Source organism: Acanthopagrus latus, chromosome 12, assembly GCF_904848185.1.
Source record: "Acanthopagrus latus isolate v.2019 chromosome 12, fAcaLat1.1, whole genome shotgun sequence".
In the NCBI taxonomy this organism is placed as follows: Eukaryota; Metazoa; Chordata; class Actinopteri; order Spariformes; family Sparidae; genus Acanthopagrus; species Acanthopagrus latus.
Window position 1 is genome coordinate 20,391,646 of NC_051050.1, and position 21,305 is coordinate 20,412,950.

At 43.1% G+C, this 21,305-nt stretch overlaps 1 long non-coding RNA gene across 1 annotated transcript; it reads left to right on the forward strand.

Annotated features, from left to right (window-relative positions):
• The first annotated feature begins 1,544 nt into the window (after positions 1-1,544).
• On the forward strand, positions 1,545-14,292 carry LOC119029946. The gene is made up of 3 exons (XR_005078138.1): positions 1,545-1,613; positions 1,855-1,979; positions 13,943-14,292. It is a non-coding gene; the product is annotated as an uncharacterized LOC119029946 (long non-coding RNA).
• Positions 14,293-21,305: the final 7,013 nt, after the last annotated feature.

Genomic DNA, 21,305 nt, shown 5'->3' on the forward strand with positions numbered 1-21,305 from the left:
ATTTTGTGCTGCATCATGGCCAAAATATTGCAACTTTTAAATTAATTCATTTCCTCAGCAAAGTCTCACTGATTCTGATTTCTTTACTCTTACTCAAGTATGACATTCGGGTACTTTTTTTTACAACACTGAGTGGCTGCAAATGAAAATATTCCATTACTTAATTACTTAATTAGGCCGCTGTGTAACTTTCTATCACTGGTAATCAAATGTCATATCTGTATTATGAACAACACTCTTCTGCTGTTCATAGTAACAACAATAGTCTCTTCTCTGCAGTGCCAGTAAAAAGCCATATGAATGATATGATTTTGAAGACGTCTTTGTTCATTGCGATCATTTGAATCATCAGCCATGAATCATAAAACAAAAGCGTCCACAGAGTCAGTTTGCTCTCTTCTCCGTCACATCCAGCTAATTGAATCACGATGATGAAAGCCGCTGCTTCTCTTGTTTTCACACTCAGAAATCTAAACTGATCTGCAAAGAATCACAGCAATGTTGAATTATGTAACACACGGTCTGAGGCCTTTTTTAAATATTGAAACAAATGACTGGAGATTGGTGAGTGCGATACTTCAAAGAGAATTTCTCATTACTCCAGGAATTTTTTTGAAGTTCCTCCTGAGTCACACATTCCCTGACACATGTTCCTGTTAATACTCAGCACTTTCCCCGCCTTGACCTCTGACCTCGGCCCTCTCCTGACCTTCACCTCCTCCCCGACCTCAACCTCGCCGTAAATCCTCCAAACCTATAAATCCTAAACCTTAAATTAGAGGTTGAGGTGATTTAAAGTTCACCTGTCATGCCGTTCCCAGTGTTGTAGTGTAAACTGCAATAAGATTTTTTTTGTCGTTGTTGTACAGATGCTTGTTTTTGTCTTCATATTAACACGACAGCTAAAAAGCCTCAATTAAGATGTAAATGAACTGACAGTAACATCTGTAAGGCAACATGCTGTTGAGACATCATTTCCTGGAGGAGACAGACTCTGATTTCTCTCTGTGTCAGTCAGCAGATAGACGGTTAGCAGAGTAAAACACCGAACTCAAGCAGCATACGGAGAAAGGATAAATAATAGAACATAAAATGTGTTTGGACCAATACAGGTGGGCTAGTTAGCATGCTAACCTACATGGATCAGTCACAATGTCAAAACTGGTATTTCTGCACATTCTGTTGATAATGTCTGTTCATTTTTTGTATGTTTTCATCTAAAAATTTCATAAATTGCACCTTGAAGTCCCGGTTTATCCTGAGTCAGGCCAAATGAAGCCTGGACACTGACAGCTAGCAGCTAGCTTGTACTCACTCTTAATTATGCATGACTTTTAAGCTTTAATATACCCAAAACGAATAAGTCAAATTAAAAAACAACCTGTTGGAGATTTAGAGACCAAACCTGTTTATTGTACCAGACAAAAAAAATGTGCTGCTGTAACGGGGGCTCTTATAGGAGGTGACTCGCTTTTGGAGACAGCCTTAAGTGGCCATTCGAGGAACTGCAGTTTCTTTTTGGGCATTTCTGCTTCGTTCTTTACTTTTCAGCCCCAGAGCTGCTTGGACATAAATCAAGATGAAGTATTTTGACCATGTTGTCCGCCCTATTTGTGAGTATATGCAAACATGCCCACGCCTTTCACTGAGGCTCGGGTGGACAGCTCCTAATGAAGCCCTGTCAGAATAAGACCAAAGTGTGCCCTCGGGCTTCTGTCCCACAACGACTGACAGCTCGAGTGGCTTTTCTTCTCACTCTAAATCCTCTTCCTTTTCCTCGTGACCTACCGCTCTATTTTTTCCCCACTTTTCACTTGTTTCTTCTCGCACATGTCCTTGTTGTCGGTCTCTCAGCTCCTTGTCCTCCCCTGTTGTCAGCCCTCTCCTCCCACTGCTTCCTCTGCTGAGTGAGATACTGGACGGACGGGGAGCAGATGGCGCGGCCGCCATACGTTTACGAGGCGGTCTGCTGCTGTTGGGTACGTTTGTTTTACTGTGTAAACATTCAACAGCTCCTCCAACTAATGATGGTGTCAGTGGAGGAGAAAACCCACCAAAGAATAGCTGTGAGAGGAGTCCAGGTCACAGTATTTCTTGTTGTTGAAGAGCCAGTAAGCTTTTACTGAAATCACCTGTCATGTTCCAAGTGAGTTAATTTGGATAAACTTTAAAGTGGATGTGCTTTAATGTAGAAAGTTCAACGAATTGAATGTCAATGTTTACATTGTTTGCTAGCTAAAAATAGCTAAAACCATTCAGCCATTTATTCATTACGTTAACTATTACAGCTGTTTATCTCAATTTGAGATAACTGTTTAGACTGTTTGTAAGCTATTAGCCTATTTTTTGCTGACTCATTCAAACATTTAGCAAACTATGTAACTGGTTAGCCACTGGCTGTGGTTAGCCTAGCTATAATCACGTTTGGCTAACTATTGTTTTAGCTGTTTTTTTAGCTTTCACAGCTACAATTAGCTTTTCCTCCAATAAGTTATAGTGTTAGCTCAAGTATACATCAAGTATCATTTATCTATTTCAGCCATTTTTTCAGTACTATTAGCTAACTAGCTAATTTTAGCTCTGTATCCTACTTTCAGGTGACTATTTCAACTGTTTGTCATTAGCCCTAATTTTGGTAGCTCATATAAACATTTAGCAAAATAGGTTACTGTTTATACACTGCTTGTGCCTAACTATCATGACCTTTAGCTAACTATTTCAGCTGTTTTTCAGCTAAATTAATGAAAACCTTTAAATAATTAACTTGCTTTTAGCTTTTAGCTAACATCTATTCCAACCATTTAATCATGACTCAGCTAACTGCTTATCATTAGCTTTCATTTCGCTTGCTCATTTAAACATTTAGCAAACTGTGTAGAGCTAACACATCTTTTGGCTTGCTGTAATCACATTTAGCTAACCATTTGAGCTGTTTATTCTACTTTCACTAACTATTTCAATCGCTAAAAATGTATTGCTAACTTGTTAGAAAACTGTTTAACCGTTTATCACTTGAAGCTGTCTCAACTACTGTGCCTGCTTGCTAACCAAATTCATAACTGCAGCAGGCAGTGTGGGGTTTATATGTGGATTTATTTTTAGAAATCAAATCATAACATCTATTTTTTTTATCTATTTTTTTAAATTACATGAGCACATTATCTTTAATGTTCCTGCTGGCAACCACAGAAGTACCCTCCTGGTGTACAAGTACCCTTAGCTGATAAAAACTGCAGTAAAAAGTCTATATATAGGCCCGTGTATCATACTGTACAGTGTATCCTGTGGCTGTGGGCCGATGTGCGTGCATGAAAGTGTGCTTTTGTGTGAGAAAGTCCAGGGCCAGCCTCGTCCTGATCCCACCCTCTCATCACTGCAGTGCCTGTTTTTAATCTGGGCCAGTGATTTATGAAGGAGCTCCGACTGTGTATATCTCCTCACTTCCTTTCATTTCTCAAATGGTTTGTGCACTGCGGGATGATAGATTTATCTACACACAACCCCTGCATGACTAATTAACTCTGAAATATCAGGGCCAGATGTGGAACTGAAAGACGGACCCAGGAGTGCTTTCTCTCCCTCTCCGTCTTGCTCTTTTCATTTTTTTTTTCTAACTGTTGCTTGTGATTTTTCTTCTTCTTCTTCTCTTTGTTCCTTCTCAACGTTTCGGGCCATAATTCTGTTGGTAATATGACAGGCTGTTTAAGGTGACTGAAATAACAAATCGACAGGTTGCTAAATAACATTTTTTTTGCCTTAAAGGAACATTCATTTTACAACCATGCAAACATCCATCAACTTTGATACTAATCACATTATCCTGATAACCAAAAGTCATGCTCGAGTAAAAGTTAAGATAACGTGGTGAAATATGACTTTAGGTTCGGAGGAAGTCACCCATAGTAGAAAATCCAGTGATTATCAACTAACGTCTCTTCAAATCAACTTTGCATCTTGTGACTTCCAGAGACTTGGATTGTGCCAGACGAGCTGCAAGTGTTGGTGATTTTTTTATTCCTTGAAAAAAGCTCCAGCTTTGTCGATTATTGGATCAGCTATTCAGCATTTTCTGATTATCAGATAATCATTTTTTTTTCATCCAGTTGCTGATGAAATGAACAAATTACCTTGGCAAAGGAGGATATGTTTTTTAACCCGTGTCCCTTTCTTTGGCGGTTGGTTTTTCAGCGGTCTCTTGATGAAAAAAATCTAGAAGTATACGCTGTATTGGGTGGAATACTAGTTAAAAAGTGTGTTACTTTCGCCCTAATGCATGAAATTTGCAAAGTATCCAGTGAAAAGGTTATAAATACATGTAGTGGAGTGAAAAGTACAATATTTGCTTCCAAAATGTAGTAGAGTAGGAGTAAAACAAAATGAAGAAAGTAAAGTACAAGTACCACAAAACTGTACACAAGTAGAGTACTCGAGTAAAAGTGCTTTGTTAAATCCCATCTCAACTCATAATCAGACTGAATTGTTATTTTTGTCTCACTTCATTTGAAGCCGTATCAAAGAAATATTACGATTTAGGAGTTGTGATTAGTGCTAATTAGCATATGTTAGCATGCTAAAACAGTTAGCAAAGATAGTGAATATAGTAAACATATTACCTGCTAAACATCAGCATGTTAGCGTTGTCATTGTGACCATGTTAGCATTAGCTCAAAGCACAGCTGGTCCCTAAGCACAAACTAGATTCTTTCCCTGTAAATGAAAACAGAATATAAAGTTTTTGCTGCATGATCGTTTCTGTGTTTCGATCTCCGTGTCCGCCGATGTGGAATGTGGCTGGCTTCAGGCCTCGCGGCGTCTGCCTGCACGAGATGAGTCAATACAGTCTGAACAAGGTCCTCACATCACACACCCATAAATCCCCTTTATGACAGATTAGAGAGAGCAATGGCTTTTCCACTCGTTTACCCATAAATACAGCAACACGCTCAGCTGGTTTATGCCTCTCTCTCTCTCTCGAGACGATGGAATGGGTGAGCCGATGTTTATAGCTGTCACGGACCAGCAGTGAATATGTCTCTTACTGGCTGCCGTCCAGCTAAACTTCAAAGCAATAAGAAAATAGAGCCGCTCCGTAATGGAAAAGCAAACCAGCTGTGTGTGATATGATTTAGCTTTGTTCCTCACAGAGTGCGTCTTGTTGTGAGAAAAGAACAAACAAGTGAATTTAAAGAATATTTTTCCTGCCGCACGTCGGAGAGAGATAATATTTCCCACGCCTGTTTTTTTTTTTTTCTGAAAGTTCACGTCACACATATTTTGGATTAGAAATGAAAGAGAGAGGAAATGGAAAAAAAGACTGTAGAAATAAAAAAAAAAAAAAAAGGAGGAAAGGCGAGAGGCTGTGCGAGACGGAGAACAGGTTAGAAAAAAAAGGGAGCCAGGCGAGCCGTCAGATCTGATGTAGGCGTTTTTTCCTGACAGCTGTAATTCTCCAGCCTACAGAATTTCATCAACGGCGGTTGCATTTAAGCTGCGCCGTGGGGCAGCGGCGCTTTCAAGTCTCCTTCCTCTGACAGGTAGATTTATTAGTCTTGAAATTTGTACAGATCACACGTCACTCATGGCAAGCTGTCAGTGTGTCAGAGGGGCCTTCTGGCTTTTTCTCAAGGTGGATCTGCCCTAAAGACTTTTACCCATCAGCTCCCTCCTCCACCCAGAACTCGCTGCCGTCAAACATTTTTAAAACAGGAGAGGAAAAAAGAAACACAGGAACTGACAGTGAATATCTGTCTTTTCCCCAAGAAGATTAACTTCAGAGATCAATAACACTGAGGACAGACTGACAACTGAGCCGAGCTGGAAAGTAACAAAGTACTTTGTTATTTTACTTTGGTGGATTTTTCAGGTATCTGTACTTAACCTAACTGTTTACTCCTTATTTTAACACACAAATCTGTACACTGTAAAAAAAAAAACAAAAAAAAGAAAGAAAGAATTTTACTGTAAATTTACAGTAAATCACTTGCTCATAAATTGCAGTAAATTCATAGTGTTATACTGTCATTACTTCACAGTAATATAGATGAAAATCATGATTATATGCTGTGTTTACAACAGTAACTCAGACACAACTTTACAGTCATGATACAGTGTTTTGATGTAAAATTACATTATGATGCAGTTATTTGTATCTGTATATCAACCAAACCACATTGCTTTTAGGTTTGTTAGTCTATTTTAGTTTATTAGCATGTGCACTTTGTTGGACCACTTGTAGTCCTGTTAGCCTGTTATTAGCCTGCGGTTAGCATGTGCACCTTGTTGTAAAACTACTATATTTTATTGACAAATTACTTTATAGTGCTAAATAATTAAGTATTTCCTTGTGATGTACCATTTTTACTCCTAATACGGTCGGTTCAGAGTGCAGTTCAAATTCTCAGCAAACTGTAATATTCCCAAAAGTTACCCATCATGCATTGCAAAAGCATAATAACAGTACTGTCAGAATTCAAGTCTATTTCAGCCTTTGACTTCTAACTTTCACTTGAGTGAAGATCTTGAATCAGTCCTTCTACTTAAGTAAAGAGTGTGTGGACTTGTGCCTCCTCTGCTGTGAGGTGAGAACAATGCAGAATGTTACAAAACGACTAAAATAAAGAGTTTTAAAAGGAATGTAATCTAAAAAAACATACAAAAAAAAAGCTAATAATTGATTTTTAAAGGGTAAAATAATCAAGCAGCAAATGAAAGAGCCGCTCCCCTCTGTTATTCTTTTTAACCCCGCGACCGCTCAGCTGACCGTCTCACCGACCTCTGAACCCTGGTTAAACTCCCAGCATGCCCTGGGGCTTGAGGTTCACGCCTGGTTCTAGACCAACAAACACAGTCAGAGGTCAGCCTTTCTTTACTCTCGTCTTAAGCTTAGTGTGTGTGTGTGTGTGTGTGTGTGTGTGTGTGTGTGTGTGTGTGTGTGAGTGAACACCCTGCTGGGAGAAAAAGAAAATGAAAACTCGTGAATCCACCTGGATCTAATTTTGTACCCTCGCTCCCTCTGTGAACATGTGAACTCTTCAGTGCTGTACGCGCCTGTTTGGTTGTGTATAAGAGTGTGTGTTTGTGATTGTGATTGTATGGATGTGTGTGTGTGTGTGTGTTTCTTTGTGTTTTTGTGTTGTAGAGTATTTTGCAAACTGACAGCAAAAGAGAATCTTATTGTGAAAAAGCTCCGATGAACATCATGGAAATAGTTTGGATTGAGGAGAAATTCTGTTATTTGTCAAACTTGTACTTATTCTTACTTTTCTATATGTCTTTTCTCAGATGGTATGGCCATAAAATAATATCATAAAACATGATATGTATCTTTATATCTTGAAATTTCCTCAAAAAAGCAATTCATAAATGCTCGGACTGCGCAAAGAAATCTAAATGTCTCACTTACAAAATGAAATACTTCTTTATTGATATCATGAAAACATTACAGTCTGTTAATACTCAGCTTGCTCAACTGTTACCGGACCAGAAGGCAAAAATGGGCGGGGCCACTTTAATGTTAAATATCATCAGGAAGAGACGCAGAAAAATGAACCTGTGTGTTTTTGTCAAACAGAGGATGGACAAAACCTTGGTGGCGTATCGACCACTTGTAGAGCTGGCGAGCTAACGTGCTAGCCTGCTGGGAACACACCAACACTGATCAGTCTTTGAGCATCTTTTGAGTATTTTATTCTCAGAATTTGACTGACTGACTGTCAGTTAGCTAGTCTGTTAAGTTCGCACAGTTTCTCTACCATCTGTCTTTGTCACAACTGTCTGATTGACTGAGGAGTGACCCATCATCCATATTGCTGCTCCCTGCTGGTTTGAAGCTTCTGTGGTTGCTGGCGTCTTCGTGTCCCTGTCAGGTTATTCATGTCTTTCAAAACCTGCAGGATCTCAGCCAGCATTACCCATGAACTCTGCAGGAACCCACACAGCCGGAGGAGGGAGGGGGGGAGCGAATGATGAAATCTTGGGATTTCCATCGCTAACACACACTCACACACACACAGAAACTTGTCGCCTATTTCCTCACTAACCGTAAGTAATTCCAGTTACAAATGCAAAGCTGTGGACATTGCCGCACTCTTGAGTGTAGGAGATGAGAGACACATTGAAACCATGTGTTTCCACTCCACACTGCGACCCGGGGAAGTCTCCAAAATCCCCAGCACAAGCCCCAAGCGCCTGCCACCAAGCAGAGAGTCACCAGCGCGCTCAACGCCTCGCTTCAAACCAGATTTCCTACTTCCAGTGCCAAGCTGCTGCCATATCCCATTTCTCATCAGGCCTTGATGGACCTAATGTGGGAATCCATTATCACACCCGTACTCTTTGCGGCTCCGTTCTGTTCTTTCTTCGGCCCTGTCATGGATCCACAGCGTCTGCCTCCGGGGCCCCCGAGCAGCCTGTCTAGTCTGTGCTGCCCCAGCTCGGGGTCATCCTCCGCTTTAGTCCTGTTCACCGTTGTCAAAAGACATTCTCTTAATGTCAGACCACTGAATAAGAGACAGTGGATGCAATGTAACGGGGTTGGGATCTCAATAAAAGAAGTTTTGTTGGATGAAGCCACACTTGATTTTTCAAGGCTTTGAATAGACGAGCTTGTGCTGCAGTGAGTTGACCTCCCCGTGCCTCTGCGAACAATCGCTCCCCTGTTTTGAAAATTGTCAAACTCTCAGATGCTTCGACTGCTACGGCGAAAACTTGTACCGCCGTATATAAATATAGTCCACATACAGTAAATCCAGCCGCCGCTTTATGTTTCTTGGTCTCTGTCTCACACACACGGTGAACTCTTCACCCCAGCTGCCGACAGAAGGCTGTCATGCTAAATTATACCTGTGTTGTTTTGCTTCGATTGACAGACAGGCGGTGAGATCAGAGAGATACAGATTAACTCGCTGTTTATGTCTTCAGGAGTTTTCTTTCCACACTTTGGAATTAGATTACAGCCGGTCTGAATCAGCAGAAAGGCCAAAAAAAAAAACAACTAAAATTCTCTGTTTGGCTTCGTGGCAGTTGAGCGGAAAAGCTGTTTTTTGTTGTCAAAAATGGCTGATTACTCGCTTGTTCTTCTTGGTCCTCTGATCAAACCTGTGATCTGTCGCCTGAGAAACCCCGTCTCCAAGAAATAAGGTTTATATACTACTCATCATCACTTTCTCAGTGTCGTTTTCAGACACAGAGCGCGACTAGTTGGTGAACATAGTGGAACATTTAGCAACTAAAGAGACTGGTGTTGACCAAAAACAGAGCAAAAAAACAGTGAAAAGTCAACAAGTGGAAATAAAATTGGCTTCAAATGAACGATAAAGTTTCTCCACAGCTGCTGCATGTGTGAATAAGCAACTCTTCATCAGAGATGGGGACTTGGGTCTGAGACTTGTACTCGAGTCACACTTACTGTAAGACTCGCCAAATGCAACATCTGCGGGATCAAAATAAAGGACAAGTAGATCGCCCTTTACTGGCAAACAACATCTAGCGACAAGCCAAAGTAAAGAGTGGCCTGTAGAGAAAATGAAGACTGGTGATGATGACAAATACGTTTTACTGTATTCCATTAGAGAAGCAAAGAAACATTTTTGTATGTTAAACATTTCGTTTGTCATTTCTTTGTTTGACTACTTGAGGCTGCAGCTGAAACAGAGACGTGTTGATTCGCTTTACAACAACACAAAGAGACCGTCAGGTAGATGTGCAGGCGTGAAGTCTGAGGTGACACGACATCAGCTTCCTACTGTTGCTGCTGCGTAAGCGTGGAAGGTTACCGGGCAGAGATCATCCATCAAGAGTTTCCATGAATTTTCTGATGTTTCTTTGTGGTCAAGACTCCGGCTGAGTCGACCAATAGATGCCTTTTCGGATTTATCAGTGTCAGTGTGGACGTGGTGAAAGATAAAGGTCCCACATCTGCTCCGCTCGCTCTAAGGCAACACCTGCTGCCTCGCTGTGAGGTCTCTTGGATTTCGTCCCACCTTTGACCAACTCAAAGCACCATAGTAAACTGTGTTAACTGCTCCTTTGTCAAAGTGTCCTGAGCTGCAGTGAGTGATTTACAACACACAGCTTTTATTAACGGTAATTTATTGCGATCTGCTCGAAACAGCATAATCTGATTAAAGTAGAACGGCACAAAAAGCTCCTCGGCTCGATCGAGATCAATGCTCCGTTTGATTTTGATGCCAAGGCAGCTCCGAGTGAGAAGGCCAACCAAATTCTGCAGACTTCATCATTCAGGGAATCGTTTGCTGTGAACGTGTGCTCACTTGATACTGTCAAGGAGAAAGTTATGTGTTTGGCTGTTCGACTGTTGATTTACCACCAGTGAAAGAATATCTGGAAATTAAAAAGTGAGGTCAGGCTGAATAGGACAAAAGCAGACGGGGCGTTTTCAAACCGGTGTGGTTTAGTCTGGATGAGTCGGACAGGTGTGGACCAAAATTACTAAACCACAATTCAAACGCAAGAGGAAACGTCAGAAGAGAACTTTGCATTTGTTCATGTTCATTTATCAGTTTTATTTTTTGACAATGCTTGTGTTCTGGTGAGGTTGAGGCACAAAATGGTGAGTGTTCAGAGGAGATTGTGTTTTGGTTTAAAATACCAAAGATGGAAAATATCCCCAAAACTAACGAACATCACTGAGATAAATGTACAAGAAACCTAAGAAACTAATTTCTAACATAAGCCGATTTACAAGGCCCACCTAATTGAGAATTTGTCTTAGAAAGAGTGTCACAAAGTTTATAAAGTTTCTCAAAACTCAGCACCTCACAAAATTGGGCAATTTCAAAAAGGAGTCTCGGGAATTTTCTCTTCCTCTCTTCCTCTGTCAGAGTTCAGGTTAGCTTCCCACTGTTGTGCAAAAAGTTCTCACATTGTTGCCAATTTTCGTAAAGAATAATTAGATAAAAGTTTTCACAGCCATTCAAATCGATACGAAAACCATCGTCAGGCACCATCAGCTGTGACGTCATCATAGACTGACCAACAGCGAGGTGTTTGAAATGTTCTTCTTCCAGCGACGGTAGGAAGGGATTCTCTAACGGTATCTAAAGGTTCGATATGTTCTCTACACTAACCTTCTCGAGGCTTTTTAGTTCAGCGTTTTGCTTTTGCTTGTCTGAATGAAAACAAGCTGAACCAAAGGGAACACGTAACACGTTAATACCTCGTGATGTGGACCAGAGCAAACATAGCGCAGGTTTGAAAAACATCCTGAACGTCTGGACAGAATGTTGCGGTAATTATTCCAATGGTTCGGTCTGGAGCCGACCAGACATAGGAACGTTTCCATCCGTAAAGCCACAACACGAGTTAATAAAAATCAGGGGAAATCATGCAAATGTTTGGAAGGGATTTCTTCGTCTTCTTGTCCTGTTTAGACTTTCGTACGGAAAGATCTTCATCTGTTGGCTCGTTCCCCCGACATATTCTTCCCCGTCGTCCCTCTCCTCCGTCCTCCTCTGAGGTGTGAGCGAGGCCACGTGAAGCCTCTCTCCAGTTGAGAGACAGGCCGCGGCCTTTAAATTGCTCCCTCGTCCTCGGGGCACGTTCATGTGAGGATTCAGTTTAGGGTGTGACAATGAGGATCATCTGGCTCAAATCAGCCAAACAATTGCGGTTCAGTGCCCTCCAGACAGACGGGTAGACAGGTTGGCTCAGACGTGGCACGGTGAGGCGCTGACAATGCCATCGGAGGCCGTCCCTGTCTGCGTTATCCGTCTTTATATTCCCGGCGAAGATAAGACGACTCTGAATTAATTACGCTGCAGGAATCTCTAATGCTTTTCACATCACGCTGGTGCTGACAGAGAGATGTTCCTCCTCGTTGTCCTCGCCGCTCTTCAAAGGTTATCATCCGAAATTCCACGAGTCGAGGAGGGCGAGATAGACTCGAGGAGCTTTGATGAGAGAAGCTCGCGATGAAAGAAGCTTTTCGAAGGCACAAAAGGCTTCTCCACTCCTCTTCTCTTGCGCTCTCTGTCCCGGCTGTCACTCTCGCAGATTTGTCAAACAACACACTCTGCTGCCGGTGTCACACTCTCTGCTTTGAGCCGCGAACCCAAACTGGTGTTCGTGTACGACGCCGCATGCTTGTCTCTTCCCATCTTGCCCGTCTTTACCCCCTTTTTTTTTTTTTTTTTTTCCCTGACACATGTGTGCAGACTGCGGACCAGCCTGAGCGACGGATACCCCGTCAGCCTTTTAATATCGAGAGATGTGAGACGTGATGAAAGGAGAAGGAAAATAAGTGAGATGTCATCTTTAATGTCAAACACCAAATGTGAGCCTTCATTATTTCTCACCCCCCCCAGCCGCCCTGCTCTCTCTTGTCTGGCTGCTGTAACATTAGCCGTGTTGCTCGCAGCGACACCCTGTCAGGTGGAGTTTAGAGACTCTGACACAGTATCCAGTAACCCCTCGTCAGGGCTGAGTGTGAGCCGGAGAGAAAAAAACAGCGAGGGAGACGGACGGAAACGCTGAGAAAGACAAGCTGAAAGACGAGAGGCGACTGATCATGAAAATCTGGGAGCCAGATCGAAAGAAGATTTTGCTCTTTTGCAATACAGTTAGGAGAGTCTGCTTAGAGTTCAAGGTTAGACTGTACAAAACAGCTCTTCAGAGTGTTTAGATCTTAGACTCAATAACAATACGCCTCTTGCTCCGACCACTTATGCAAAGGGAATTATTCATACGCATAGATGACATACAGTGTCAACCAAAAGGATGCAAATTCAAATGTATTCGTTCCGGGCGGCGTGAACGGACGCCAACGTGTGAAAAATATGTCACCAAACAGTGGTAGCTGGATAAAAGTCAGAATCGGAGGCTTCATCCTGACAGATTTATAAACGTGTTTGAGAAATCGCTCTAAATTTCCCCCTCTGGCTCGCCACCGCTGCGTCTCCACTCATGACGTCCTGGCTCCGTCTCCTCCTCGCCGTCTTATCTAATACTAACCCTCCCTGAACACTGTTTTCCTCGATCTCAGCCTAGATATTAGCTGTCTGTTCTTTGCTGGAGTCTTTCCCTCCCTCCCTCCTCCTCCTCAGTTTCTCTCCCTCTTTGTTTTCTGTTCATTTTGCTGCCTGTGCACAAACATGTCTGCTGTCTGCCTGCCTGGCAGCCAGCAGGTTTGAGGCCTATATTTAATCACCACAAGGCTTAACTCCCTCCGTCAGTGACGGCTCATTTGACGTGGCGGCCCTGGGCTCTCTCTTCACGATCCTGTGCCAAATACAATAACTCCTCTCTTTCGTTACCCTGCTGTATGTTATAATTTCGCTATTTTTCAATGTCAGGGCCCGGCCTTTTGAAGAGTTTTTATTGAATTTCCTGCTGGACCCTGCTGCCGGGGCCATTTTTTATCCAGCCTTCACTGCTGTCACCAGGCTTTCTTTGTAAAAACCCCTTTGGATTTGCTCTTGTTTTTGTCTTTTTTTTTTTTAAAGGAAAAGTTTGCCCAAGCATGAAAATCCATTCATTATCTCCTGAAAATGGAAAAAGTCAGGTGAAGTCACAGCAAAACAGATGTGCAGCATTCTCCCAAAAACACCTAAAATGGCTCCACACAGAGTCCAAGAGTCTGGAAGAAGACGTTACCTGCACTTTCGTAAAGCTGAGATCACCGTAGCTGTTGAGCTAAAAGTGTTAGCACGCACCCCGTCGGAAATGGAAAGAAAATATCAGAAATGTTTAAGGTCGACAAAACGTACAAGGTTGAGAACAGGTCGACTGACAGGAGACCCAGTGCTGGAAGAAGCATCAAACTCAAACTTGACAAAAGCAGAGATGTTGTGTTCAAATATTACTTTGGTAAAAATGACAGTCAGAGTACCTTATATTGAATTTATGTGTGTAATTTTCTGGCAAAAAATTTACCTAGCGTATCAAAAGTAAAGAAAACATATAATTTTTTCTTTTCCATCACCAGTTTTATTGCTGATTTGAGCTGATTTGAGCCGAGCGGAGCCGCGATTGGACCTGCTCCGGACTAGAGACGAGCCAGGCCCGCCTCGCTTCCAAGCAGGCCGCAACTGTGGCCAACCCGTAACAAGCCCCCGCCTGACCCTTAAACAAGTGTGTGTGTGGTGCAAATTGACACTCAGCTCATATCTGTGCAGGAAACCTGAGAGAGACGTTTTTAACAAGTTCAGCTCTCAGTACTTTTTGTAGCTTCTGACCGATTCTCTTTAGTTTCTCTCGTCCTGTTTGTCCTTTCAAACATCTGCTGTGTTTTACTGTTTCAGGACTCGTGTGTTGTTGTGAAAACGCAACATTTCCTGTGATGCTGCGTCATAATAAAAGCTTTGAAATGGTTAAATAACGGGGGTGGCGTCTTTAACCGTGATTCTTCGGTGGTACGACGAGGATCGGTGCGATGAGAAACACCTTCGAGCATTTTGCCCAGCTGTGGTGTAAATGTGCCGAGTCAAACCGAGTAGATCCAGACCAACAGATGTGATGGAAAAACAGCACTATGTGTTGGAAGCTGGAAACATCACCAGCCTTTCTGTCGGTATTGGGGTGAGAACATAATGACTGAATGTTCATTTTTTTTGAGTGAACTTGTCCTTTAAATACGGTCAAATAGAACATAAGTTATTGTGCTGTTTCGTCACACATGAACTGCAGTGTTTCACTGGTGAAACTGTGTAGGTAAAGAAAAAAACCTCAGTGCCCAGCAAGCAGAAAATCCCCCTGCATACTTACTATTAAAGGTTCTTGTTACCCATGTATCTCCTCTGGGTAACATTATCTAACCCTCCTCCGTTACATGTGTTCGCAATTCTCCAGCATTATAAATCTTGCGCGGAGCTGTCATGAGTGTCTTGAAAGCATTAAAATGCCTGTTGTTTGACCAAATGGAAAGGGAGTCGATTCAAACAATACTTCACTCTTCCTGTCTCCCGAGTTCACAGGAGTTAATGCGTTTGGCAGTAGCAGATGCCGCTCTCTCCCTCCTGAGCTGTGCGAAAGAATGTCACCCAAGTCTAATCAAATTATGGCCGTTAGAGCAGATGTCAAACCTTCACTTTACATTTCGGGCCGCTCGCTGCTGAAGCCTCGTGCACTTTCCTGCTCCCCCCCTTCTTCTTCTTTTTTTTTTTTTTAGTTGTTGTGATAAAACCCTCAGATAAGATCTCAGCGAGAGCTTGTCCATGAGGGCGATGTTGCTCTCTGACAATGTGGCCTCGGATCATATGGTAAAAATCTGTGTTCGCGCGTGTGTGTGTGTGTGTGTGTGTGTGTGTGTGTGTGTGTGTGTGTGTGTGCGCGTCATCTCTTGTGACCTCTTAATATCGCATCACATGTCTGATCTTATTCTTGTCTGCCATCTGAACTCCTGTCATGTGCTCCCTTTACCAATCTGTCACACTTAATCTGAGCGGAAAGAAAAAAAACTTAAGAGGAGAGCCTCCGAGTGCCCCGGGAGCGCTTGGGGTTGGGAGGAAAAAAAAAAAAAGAGAGAGCGAGAGAGCCCAGAAACAAAGGGCTGGGAGAAGGAGAAGAAAATCACAACGGCGTGGCATTTCAGGGGGCATGAATGGCATCAATGATTCGCTGAGGGGGATAAATAGGGTGAGAGAAAAGAGGGAGAGAGATGAGAGAACAATGCGCCTGTTGTTTCTTTAATCTGGAGTAAAATCATCTGTCTCCGCCTCTGTCAGGTGTTGAGCTCGGCTCTCATCGCACAATGCTTCAAGGGTTCGCCCGGTACAGTGCTGTCCTAATGATTTAGTCAGCTCTCTCCCTTCATCTCATCTTCCTTTTCTTTTTTTTCCAGCTTCTGCTTTGGTTGATTTCACGAGATCTGAAGCTGAAGGGGGTTTTCTGCACACTTGAGTCAGTTACACGCCTGTTAAGTTGATGATTGTGGTCATTTCCAGCCCCTGATATCTGAAGTCCAATCAAGCCCTCGACAGTTTAGCGGCGGAGTCGCGTCTCAGCCTCCGGGTTTTACTTTCCCTCGCTGGTTTCGATTTGTGTCCTTGGAGCGCCATGAGAGCGGCGGAGAAAAAGTCAAGTGCGTTCAGATTTAAGTCGCTGCAGTAACGCGAGCCATGAGCTGGCTTTGTGTTCGTCTGCCAGATGGGACAGCTGCTCAGGGTGCAGCTTCACTTCACTTCACTTCTCTCCGGGTGAAAAGTTCACATCTTAAAGTGGCGAAGATCCACGCGGCGATGCAGACGCTAACAGGAGTTCATCGCTCTGTGTGTCTGAATTGTAACCGACTGAACATGTCGGGACAGAACGTCGCCTCTCTCAGAACTGTAAGAGAAGATTCGCTGAATTGGTGTCCGTGCAAGTGACCTGGATCAGAACCTGTTTCTGTTGTTAGCTGTCAGAACTCGACTGTTAGTTGGAGTCGGAGGTTGTGAGCTGTCAAATTAACTTTAGATGTGAATACCGATTTGGTCGCTCTGGTTGTATATGATGGGTAGAATAGAGAGTTGAACACGCGCCACTTCTGGACCTTATTTTAGAAAAACTTGCTGGATGAACAGCTGAACATACGTCGCCAACACCCAACATGGCCGCCAACTCGGCTCAGAAAAGATACTGAAAAAAGATGAAAATCAAAATAAATCTGCTCATTTTGACAACTGCAGTTATGTTAAAGGAGAAGTCAGAGAGGGCACTCGAAAACAACGGGTACGGGTAAATTAGGATGAAAATGGAATTGAGCCTTAGTTGGCTGATCAGACACATATTAAGATGATGGTGTACTACTTAGTCACTGCTCCCCACCAGGAAATACTCCCTGACAAGAAGCTAAAAAATATAAATCAGTGAGCTATAGAGGTCTTGTTAGATGTTTCGGCTAGCAGTTCCCCCTTGTTTCCAGTCTCTATGCTAAGCTACGCTAATTGGCCTCTGGCTTCTGGCTGTAGTTTCATATTGAACGGGCAGGAGTGGCTATTACCCTAAATGTTGAACTATTCCTTTAACACAGCTACACACACACACACACACACACACACACACACACACACAAACAAAAAGCAATTTAGCATTCACAGCATGAAAAGTCCGGCCGGTCCAGATCTGAGCGCTCGTTCCCTTCCGCGATGTCATTCACAGCTTTACGAGGAGATGAAAAACACCGGACGCCGCTCTCATTTATAAACACCCTCAGTGTTGCTCCATTCAGAGTCCAATTAAACGTTTTATGAGAAGACTGGAAGTTACGGTCTTCTACAGGCAGAAACTGAGAACATGTGCTGGGATGTGGAGCTGCTCTGTGTTTGACCCGAGCCGTCGGCGTCAGCAGCTCGCATTAATATGTCAAATTAAACTGCGCTGGTGACAGAACAGTGTCGGCCTCTTTCTGAGGAAGTTTTCCCCCTTTATCTTCCACAAACAGCCCATTCTTAACCTTCGTTTACTGCATCGTACGCTGTAATTTTCCTTATTGACAGATTCTGTCGCTCGGCTTTGAAAGCGCCCATAACTCAAGCATGTCGTGACCGAATAAATGGCAGGTTCAAGAGAAGTCAGTCAGCTCAGCCATCAGTCGGAGTCTGTAGCACTTAATGTCATCAGGGTTCAGTCACTGAGGGACAGTTTTTCTCTGCTCTGCTCTGTATTTTAATGCTCGCTGTGGCTCCATTTGTCAGGTTCACAACACGGATTTGTAGGTTTGCATCTTTTATCTCAAACACACACGATACCCTGAAATTATTCTGCACCAAGTGACATTTCATCGCACATTCTTTACTCAAGCTGAAGTGCTTGTGACACTTGTGAAGTACAGGCTCATAAATGTGCACAAAGTAGAAAAGTGAAAAGTTTCCCTATGAAGGACATTTCCACCAGACCTTTCTACTCCAAGCTAATTGAAGCTCACGTCATATTAATACAACTCAAAGACGATTGAACTTCAAAGTAGAGTCAGTAGGATTTTTCCCAGCCGTTCCTGAACACATCGCAAAGATGGCTGAGTTTTGAGTGTCACTCCCAGGACGTCTGAGAGACACATTTTGTGTTGTCAAAGTCAAAAGTTGTTTGAAAAATGAATACTCAAATAAAGTACAGCTACCTGAAAAAGTACAATTATTAAGTGTTTATACTTAGTTACTATGTAAAACTGGTGTTTAAAAAGTAACTAAAGCTATCAGACAAATGTAGTGGAGTTAAAAGTGAAAATAGATGCTTCTTTAATGCCTTTTTTAAGGAAAATACTCAAGTCTCCGATGTTTATACTTAATTAAATAACTTGTGCTAAGTTACATGAATATTTTGGTATTTATCAGACGCTGTTGTCCAAAGCAACTTACAGTAATTCATACATACACTCTTACACTGATAGCAGTGGCTGCCATGCAAGGTGCCGACCAGCACGTCAAGAGCAGTTTGGGGTTCAGCATCTTGCCCAAGGACACTTCGACATGCAGACCAGGGGAATCAAACCAGTGACCTTCTGAGAACAAGACGCTGGCTCTACTCCTGAGCCACAGCCGCCTGAGACTGTTAAGCTAACTCGCTTTGAGAGCGACTGTAACCATCATTTCTGACTGATTAGCACAACTACTTCCTGCCTGTAGCTTGTTAGCAGTTAGCTTGTTAGCAGCTAGCAGCAGTTCTCCATCTAGGCCTTCAGGAAGCCACCCAGTCTTCATCCATCGGTCCCCCCCTTTTTAAAGCCGTCGAAGAGAATCGAGAGGACAAATAACGCGGAGTGAAAAATGAAGCGAAGCAGGTGTGCGACGAAACGTGTGTGGCTGGGTTCAGCGTGTGTGTTCCACTCCTTCCTCTCCTGAGTGGGTGTTGGTACGTCGGCCTCCTGTCGCTGAAGAATACTTCACAGAAACTCCATCAAAGAGAGAACAGAAGAAGAAGAAGGGAGCGGGAGGAACCGAGTCGGGGAGGGGGCATCAAAGGCCGATTCTCTCCACTGTTTCCACATGCTGCAACATCCCAGTGGTAACAGCTGACAAGCCCCTCTGTAAACAGCCGGCTCAGATCCCTGCCAGCAGGATGCGCCCATTCAAAAGCATTTCGCTCGCTGGGCTTTTGTTTATTGAAGTGCTGCCTGGACAGCAGGGCAGCATGAAGGGCGGGTTAGAGTCCAAACAGAGAGCGAGGGAGCAGAGGAATTAAGAAGATAAGAGACACTAAATGAAGGGAAGGAAGAGGTCAGTGAAGCCAAGTGCATGTCGCTTTGCTGCTGTTCAAATGACAGCACACAAAGATCACATCGTCTCGTAGCATCCGGATCTGCAGTATGGTCGCATCCTGGTCAGAAGTTGAGGTTTGCGAGCCTGGAAGTATCTCGAGCGTGTTTTCCTAGCGAGATTAACGCAGGATCACCCCCCCGTGAGTTCACAGCGTCAGCTCAAATATGACAAATGACGATTCGTACGATTTCCTGTTTGCTCCCTCGTCCCTCCGCACCTCTTTTGTCCTCCTCCACCATCCAAACTGACAAACACGCCGACAACCGCTGAGTCGTCTCCGTCGCCACCTCGTCTTTCTCGCGGCTGCTCGCAGGCAAAAACACAACCCGAAAAGACCTGAGAGATTTCTGCGGTAAATATTTGCTGTCAGTGCACCGACGGCCTCCGGAGAGACAGACAGTGTGTTTTGTTTTTTTTTGTCTTGTTGAAATAGAGACGGAAGAGAGTCGAAGACGTCTTTTCCAGATGTCTGACTGTAAACAGCAGCGAGGCCTGCGCTTCTCTTCACCCTCCTGTGAGTGAAAGGTGTGACTTAACTTCTCCACATCAAAGGTGTTACTCAAATATGTGCTTTCCACTTTTATGCAATACCTCCGCTCGGCGTGTCAACAGGTTCTGCTCTCGGGATTATTTTCATTTCCTCACCTCCTCCTCTAACCTCTTGCACCCGTCTTTTGTCGGGGCTTGCTCCGCGTCTTTATGTTTTTCAGCCCGGGGGGGTTGGACAAGTTGAGCAAGAGGACGAGGACGAGCGGCTCACCAAGAAGGACGAGAAGCAGAAAATCAAACAAACGGAGGCGAAGCTTCTGCAAATTCCACTTCTCACTGCGACTTCCATTTTCCCTCTTAACTGGTCGCCCGGCTCTGCTGAGGCCGCGCCGCTGCCGTCGCCGCACTTCAAAGATAAAAAAACTAGTGAACATGACAGAATGAGAGTGAGTTGCATTCCTCTCAGGTGATGACAGCGATAATCCACAGGCAGTCAGGATTCATGACGGGGGTTCGGAGTGACACACTGACACACGCTGCCACACATTACCTGAAAAACCTCACGTTCGCCTCGGGGCCCTGCGTTGAGAAAAAAAAAAAAGAAAGAAAAAGAAATGTGGGTCATGGGTGAGGACTACAAAGGCTGTCTTGCCGCTGCCACGCAAATCTTTGCGTCAACAGCTCTAATCCTCGCTGTCAGACTCTGTGACAGGCTGATGGACAGATAGAAGGAGGGGGAAGTAGCGTTCAATGTTAAGTGGCAGGGTGACGGTAAAATGACAGTCCTCAGGCAACACACACACACACACGTACAACAGCAGCAGCAGCGGCAAAACAATAATCACACACTCCCTTCACACCCTGAAGTGGTGGAGTCTCACCAGTGGAGACCGACTCACTGACGTGACAGGAGAAACAAATCTCAACATACCTGAATTTATTGTTTCTCTCCTACGAGTTCATAAAATACATTTAGAGGAAGAAGCTGCGATACATGAACTGACGGTAATCCAGAAGTCAACATTATGAGAATATAAAACAAAAAGGGAGATTTTTGAACCTGGAGGTCAAAGTTCTGATTGTGACCTTTGACTTGTGCCTCATAATTGTGACTCAGTATATAAATATTCATACTAATATCTCAATATTTACTATATAAGTCAATAATAGCATTTTGACGCCTCCATTATCACTTTTAATGTAAATATTTTAACTTACTATTTTACTAAATGCCTCAATTCTGATTTTGTAAGTCGTATTTGTAACTTTTAAAGTCAATATTTTGAACGTTAACATCTTATAGTTCTACTTTGAACTTCAATATTGTGACTTACTATCTCATCATTTTCTCTTTTAAAGTCAATAATTTAGATTAACTTGTCAATTTCTTACTTAGAGACTCATAATTCTGACTAGTGCTCTAATATCTCTGCCTTAGTAAGTCAATACTGATTTAATATCTCGTTGTTTTGGCTTGTTAAATCAATATTTTGACTTGGGATCGTGATTTTTATGAAAATGATATGTAACCATCTGTGGCAGAACATCTCAGTTTTTCTTTTGGAATCAATATTTTTGACTTCATAACTCATAACCAGTTTGATTTGATATTGGACTTTTTCTTTA